Source organism: Phoca vitulina, unplaced genomic scaffold (assembly GCF_004348235.1).
Source record: "Phoca vitulina isolate PV1807 unplaced genomic scaffold, GSC_HSeal_1.0 scaffold27, whole genome shotgun sequence".
NCBI classification, from domain to species: domain Eukaryota; kingdom Metazoa; phylum Chordata; class Mammalia; order Carnivora; family Phocidae; genus Phoca; species Phoca vitulina.
The window spans coordinates 6,063,358-6,069,357 of record NW_022589730.1 but is presented as its reverse complement, the minus strand read 5'-3'; positions in this window follow the sequence as shown (position 1 = coordinate 6,069,357).

Sequence of the window (6,000 nt, the reverse complement as noted above, 5' to 3'; positions counted from 1 at the left end):
AAGGAAAGGAAAGGAAAGGAAAGGAAAGGAAAGGAAAGGAAAGGAAAGGAAAGGAAAGGAAAGGAAAGGAAAGGAAAAGAGGAAGAAAAGAAAAGTCCTTAAAACTATTAAGTGAGTTTATTGGGTGGCAGAGTACAAATCAACGAGCAAAGGTGAAACATTTGTATGTACTAATGGTAAGAAAGTAGAAACTGAAAATAAAAGCACAGTAGCATTTATCATTACTCAGAAGAAACCATAAGCTTAGGGATAAATTTAACAGAATAAGTTACAGGATACGTATGCCGATATTACAAAATGCTGAAAGAAATCCAAGAAGACGTAAATTAAATGGAGACATAGCATGTTCATGTATTAGAGGATTCAATACAGTAAAAATGTTAATTCTCCCCAAACTGATCTATAGATTTAAAACAATTTCTATTAAAATCTCAGCAGGGTTTTTGTAGACATAGTAAAGCTTATTCTAAAATGTATATGGAAAGACATGGGCCTGAGGAAAGCCAAAAACGATCCTGAAATGACCAAAGTAAGTGAAGAAATGACCAAAGTAAGTGAAGAAAGCTACGGGACATAAAGCCTGTGGCGCTGCAGTGACCGAGCGAGCAGGGTGCTGGTGGAGGTGCTGGCCGTCCCCGGGCCGGGAAGCAGGTGCGCTCATTATACAAGTGGGGGTGGACACGTTCTGTGTTTGACTCATGGATGACATTGCTGTTTTTGTAATATTGTACAATAATTTTGCAAAATGCTTCGGTAGGACAAAAGGAGGTAAAGAACAAATGGGAATTTCTAATATTTCTTAGAGCTGGCATGCAAATCTACAAATATATCAAAATAAGTAGTTTAACTTAAAAGATGGACTGCAGTTTCTTTTCTTATCTTTAGAAAAATATAGAATAAGGTAATGGTGTTTAACACTTTGGTTACTCAGATTCTGAAAGTTTTTTAAGTGGGGCTTTTTTTGTGGGCTCTGCATCAATGTCATCACCCAAGGGGAGAATCCTAGTCCCACTGCTGCTTTTATTTGTTGGGATGATCTTTTTTTTTTTTTAAAGATTTTATTTATTCATTTGACAGAGAGAGAGAGAGAGCACAAGCAGGGGGAGTGTCAGAGGAAGAGGCAGAAGCAGGCTCCCGGCTGAGCAGGGAGTCCGATGTGGGGCTCGATCCCAGGACCCTGGGATCATGACCTGAGCTGAAGGCGGACGCTTAACGGACTGAGCCACCCAGGCGCCCCTTGTTGGGATATTCTAAGTGACTTCTGCCAGTGTTGTTAAAAGGAATTGCAAAGGTGTGGTTGTAACCACCAAAGGGAAATTAAAAAAAATAAATAAATAAAGTCTTATAGGCTTAATATATACTCACTCTTAGCCACAAAAGTACATCCTACTCTTTTATGTCTAACATCCAGAGGAAAATGGTTGTGAATGCTAGCATATCTTCAGTGATCTGCTAATAAAGCACATTTCTGCTTATACTGTCTTTGGTGGAAGTTGGGCCTGATTCATTTAATGGGCAGAGAAGCACATTTCTAGTAAGGCTGAGCTCCAATAAAGGAACATCACTGTAACCATGTAAAAGTAAGCGAGGGAATTATTTTCTGGGTCTCTTAGGAAAAACATTGGATACCTACTTATTAACCATTTCTAAGATGGATATTTAAGAGTTCTAGATACACACTTTACATAGCATGTTTGTGAGTTTCTAGGAAATTTAAAATGATACAATATAATGTATTAAAAGACAATATGGATACATTTTGTTGTGTCTCAAAGTAAGTTGTCCATAGAACACTTGGATTTAAACTCTGGCATTTTTCCTCTGTTCCACTTTGAAAGTACTTGATTCTCCCACTTTGCATTAAGCCCTGTCCCTCACTTCCAGAATCAATGATTACCCAACGCTGCCCATAGTTTAATCACCCCGGATTCTGAGGAACAAGTCCAAATCCACATGGACTGTTTTGGTCCACTTGACAGATCTTTTCTGCAGAGAACTGAATCGTTCACTTGCCCACTAAGCCAGTAGTTGAGTTTTCTTATTCAGGATTTCCTATTTGTAACTCGGCCTCACCTGAGTCTGAAGGAAAGTGTTCGTAATGCATCACTTTTCATCCAGTCAAACCCAGAGCCTGCTGTTACCCCAAGAAGCTGTCAGTCTCCCTCACCTATGCTTCCTTAGTCACAGACATAATGGCAGGCAGCACTGCCCCCCAATGGCACTTTTTCCTACGAGGAAATGAGCATCCCCTATAAGGTCTATTCACTGAGGCCTTGAGATGCCCACACGAATTTTAACATAATTTTACAACTTACATACACTATAAAAACTATTTTAAAGTTGTTTTCTTAAATGTTTAAATATGAAAAACACAATATGACATGTTGGTAAATAACAGATTATGTAACGATTTCATCACTCTTTAAAATTAGCACACTATTTTTGGGGAAAAATACTGTCTTAAAAACCAATATGATGTCAGCTCCTTTGGAAAATCATATGACTTTTAAGATGTCAGGTTGTTGAATCATGGTGAGTCTTAATTAGAGAGAACTTGAGGGGTTGATGACAAAGAACGGTACACAGAGAAGCCATATGTCTCAGCCACGAAATGCAGAGAAGAGCCAGAGGACAAGGACACTTATCCAGAAAAATCAAGTAGCATTGCTGCCAGAGGTTGGCTCTTCTTTGAACCAGGAGAGAATCTACTGGTGAATAAAGAGAACTGATATGAAAGCAAAGCAGCAGAAATGGATAAAATACATTTATATTAAGCATCATAGAACAAAATAGAATTGAAAACAAAACAATCACTTCTAATACATGAAACTTGTGGGATTTCTCTTGCTCTTTCCTTTTCCCTTCTCCCTTCATCTTTTGCATTCACATATGAGGAATTATTATCTATCTATCTATCTATCTATCTATCTATCTATCTATCTATCAGCTATCTATCTATCTATCATTATCTATCAACTATCTACTAACTCTTCATACATGATACTTGCTATAAACTGAATTGTGTCACCCCCAAAATTTGTATTTTGAAGCCCTAACCCACAATGTTACTGCATTTGAAAATAGGGTCTTTAAGGAGGTAATTAAGTTTAAAGGAGGTCATAAAGTTGAGGTCTTCATTTGAGAGGATTAATGTCCTTATAAGAAGAGACACCAGACAGAGCTCACTTTCTTTCTTTCTTTCTTTCTCTCTCTCTCTCTCTCTTTACAGAAGAAAGACCACGTAAGCACACAGGGAAAAGGTAGCCATCTGCGAGCCAGGAAGATGGCTCTCACCAGAACCCAACTGTGCTACCACCCTGACCTCAGAAATCCAGCCTTCAGAACTGGGAGAAAATAAATGTTTGTGGTTTTAGTCACCATGTCTGTTGTTTCTTGTTATTGTAGACTGAGCTAGACAATACCTGTTTTGTCATATAGCCAAGCCAGGCAATATGACAGAAGTCATTTGGAGTAAAAGATAACATATTTGAGAAAAGTAGATTTGAAATATTTTTATGCAATGCACAATACGTATACATATTTGGAATATAATATATACAGAATTGACAATGATGTATATATTTAGCACTTTATCAAAAATATATCTCGAATTTCGGAGAAAATTAAGGAGTAGAGAGAGAGGTATGGCTGAGGTTGTAAATGCCTAGCTTCAGGGTAAGTGATCGTGAAGTGGAGCCTATTCAGAACGTAGGTGTGTAAAAGGGTTTTCTCGCAGTTGTGTTTCTTTCCAGGGAAGTCTAGAAGTCTAGTACTGATTTAGGGCCTAGATAAAGGATATGAAGGGCTAGCTAGTTATTTATAATGTGCTGCTTCAAGTTCAAAACACCTTTGAGCCCCTGAAGTTAGTCTATGTACATTATTCAAGGGTACAGGCTTTCCCCGCTATCCAAAAGTAGAGGGTTCCTATAAAAACTTTCATAAACCAAAGTCGCATAAAGCAAAGAAGTAGTCACCATTAATTTATATGGAAAACGTTTTGGGCATTTCCAGACCCTCAAAAATAACCTCTCTTAGTTTTTTTTTCTGATATTTTGGACATATCTTGCTAAGGGATGCACAAAATCTATCAAGATAAAGAGCAATGCTCACGAAGTTCAAAACTAGGCGTTTAATGTTGAGACGCTGAGTGTAGTTCCCGGAGAAGGCGCTGGGGGCGCCACTCTCGCTGCTAGGTTAGTGTGGCCTCTTGTACCTGCTCTCCGGAAAAGAAAAGCTGAACGTTGTTTTCTGCTTTTGGTCTTTTCCCGCAAAACTAAAAATCCTCTTCTGGTTCCTTTCAGTTAACAAAAACAGGTACTGATGTAGGCCTTCCATAAAAGCGAAAAAACAAAGCCTGAACTTTCAGCAAGTGGGGAATGCCTGTGTGTAGACTGATAAATTATACCTGGTTTAACTGGTTGCACAACCTGGCTGGGCTCAGTGACTAACGGATTAAAAAAAATCACGCAAAACTTTTGCCCAAGCTCCCCTGAAACCATGATCCCTCACACAAATTTTAATGGCTCATAATCTAAGACAAAGCATGTCCTACGCCGCGGAGGAAGGAAACTGGGGCTCTCCTCGTCTCCCTTTCTCACTCTTCCTCCTGCCTACTCTTTTTCCCTTAAAGCCTCACAGGTTCGTCTTATGGAACCCAGGAACACTTTTCAATGATCTGACCTCGTATTACCAGTGCCGTAAGTCATCGGGTTGGTGATGGAATTCGAGTCTTGGCTAATTCCTCTACCTTTCTCAAGTCTGTATTCTCACTAGTTCTCATACCTTGACACAACAGAATAGATACAATATATTGAAACCCTTTGTGAATCTTACCGCCCTGAATACAATTATCCCAGCTTGCACTTTATCATGGAGATACTCTTATCTCTTTCATCCATAACAAAATACTCTCCTCAAATGTTTATCCATTAGCATTCAGTTCCTACTTTGTCTCTAAGAATGCTTTATTACCATTGTAATTGGTTAATAACTGAAATTTACCTAAAGTAACTGACATTTGTCCAAAGGTTTTCATTTTGTTACTAGAGTCTACTTGGAGAGATGAGACTTTTATGAAGATTCGAGTTCTAACTGTATCTTCATAGCTAAATGAGGAGTACCTGCCATTATATCTAGTGTTTAATGTTCGTGAAGTGGTCAGAGTGCTCTGAAGAATCCACTCACTACGTAATTTTCAGTGGAGATGACTAGTTCTTGCTAATCCACTCAGCAGTTCTGTAAAAACGGGATTGCCCTTTTTCACTGGTGATCATATTCGATACCTATTTTTCCCATGACTAGGATTCTACAATTTGCTGAACAGACTACTATCAGCACAAATCATTTTGCCTTCCTTATGCTAAACCCCACATTTCCACACCTACATCTTAGGAAGAGTCACTGCTATTCTCTTACTATTCTGTAGTAGTGAACACAATGGTGAAAAAGCTTCAGGAAACTTCCATTTTACAGTGCTTATTTCTACATAATGTTATCGCGATATCGGTTCTTTCAGTTGGCAAATTAATGCCAAAATCAGAGCGTAGGCAACGATTATGGAAGTCTAATCATTTATTTCCAAGACTTATTATGCCTTTTAATAATTTATAATGTTTTCTTTTAAAGCTGTAACATTAAAGCATTTTATCTTAGTGCTATTTCAAAGGGCTCTTAGATACAATCATGTTTATCAAATAGGAAAACAAGATCAGAACATAAATGATTTATTTTTATACTTAATTAAACAATGTTACATAAAATGTGGCAATTATAATAACAAATATCTCTGTTGCACTGGAGTGCATTTAATACATTTTTCTTTTATATGGTTTGTATAGTTTGTTTAGCAAATGGTATGAAGAGTGAAATATAGTGTCTGTATATTTTTGTATTCATTTTCTGTTGCTGTGTAACAATTACCACAAATTTGGGGGGCTCAAGCAGGTTCATTATCGCAGTTTCCATGGATCAGGAATCCAACCCACTTTCAGTGGGCTCACA